At 60.9% G+C, this 836-nt stretch overlaps 1 long non-coding RNA gene across 1 annotated transcript in view; it reads right to left on the bottom strand.

Moving 5' to 3' along the window:
• LOC125484391 overlaps positions 1-836 on the bottom strand; it is a 4,591-nt gene extending 3,755 nt beyond the window's left edge. The window contains exon 1 of the long non-coding RNA XR_007263220.1: positions 496-836. This is a non-coding gene — a long non-coding RNA (uncharacterized LOC125484391). The remainder of the gene's footprint in view (positions 1-495) is intronic.

Below are 836 nucleotides of genomic sequence, written 5' to 3'. Positions count from 1 at the left end.
CCAAGCCGGGTGGCGCTGCAGGCGATTCCCAGTCACTCCTCCAAGCCTGACGGCGCTGCAGGCGATTTCCAGTCACTCCTCCAAGCCGGGTGGCGCTGTAGCTGGAGTGCATTGGGCACTCCAGCCAGTCCTGACAGCTGGGGAAAGGACACTGCAGCGCTTGATGGCGGTGTCGTCTGACGGAAAGCCGGATGGGGCTGGGGAGGGAAGGAGACTTCGCTAGGTGGCGGTGCCGAGCCGGTCTGGAGTCTGGGGGAAGAGACCGAGGCGGGACCGGCTTGGAATGGATGGGAGGGGGCGGTGCAGGTGTCGCGCACAACATCAAAGCTCGCTCGCTCGCACTTCGCTGCAGCCATCAACTGAGTTAGGAGCTAAGGAAAGGTGTGATTTTCTCTAAGGGGCAGCCAGAGAGAGAGAGATTTTAACGCTGTGGAATTTAAAGTCCAATCCAGTATCGCAAACGGAAGAGTGAAGCGACTATGATCCCGCACTTACCTTGTCGACGAAGGATGCTGCTGCTGGTGGCGGTGATCGCCCTTCCCTCGCTCTGCCAGGCGCTGGAGGTAAAGGCGCCGGTGTATCCGCTTTCAAACCTGCGGAAGCGCGAGACGGGGGGGGGGGGGGGAAACAACGGTCACTTAATGAAGGGGCTAGACACGGGGTTTATTGTTCCCTGGTGCAGGGAGTGGGGGCGCGGGGTTTACTATCCCCGTTGGTAGGGAAGGTTGTGGGGTTTACCGTCCCCATTGGCAGGGGAGGTTGTGGGGTTTACTGTCCCCTGGTGCAGGGGGAGGGCGAGGTGTTTACCGTTCCCGTTGGCAGGGGAGGTTGTGGGG

Source organism: Rhincodon typus, chromosome 11, assembly GCF_021869965.1.
Source record: "Rhincodon typus isolate 14 chromosome 11, sRhiTyp1.1, whole genome shotgun sequence".
NCBI lineage: Eukaryota > Metazoa > Chordata > Chondrichthyes > Orectolobiformes > Rhincodontidae > Rhincodon > Rhincodon typus.
Note: the sequence above shows the minus strand (reverse complement) of the source record. Positions and strands in the feature narration are given on the sequence as shown.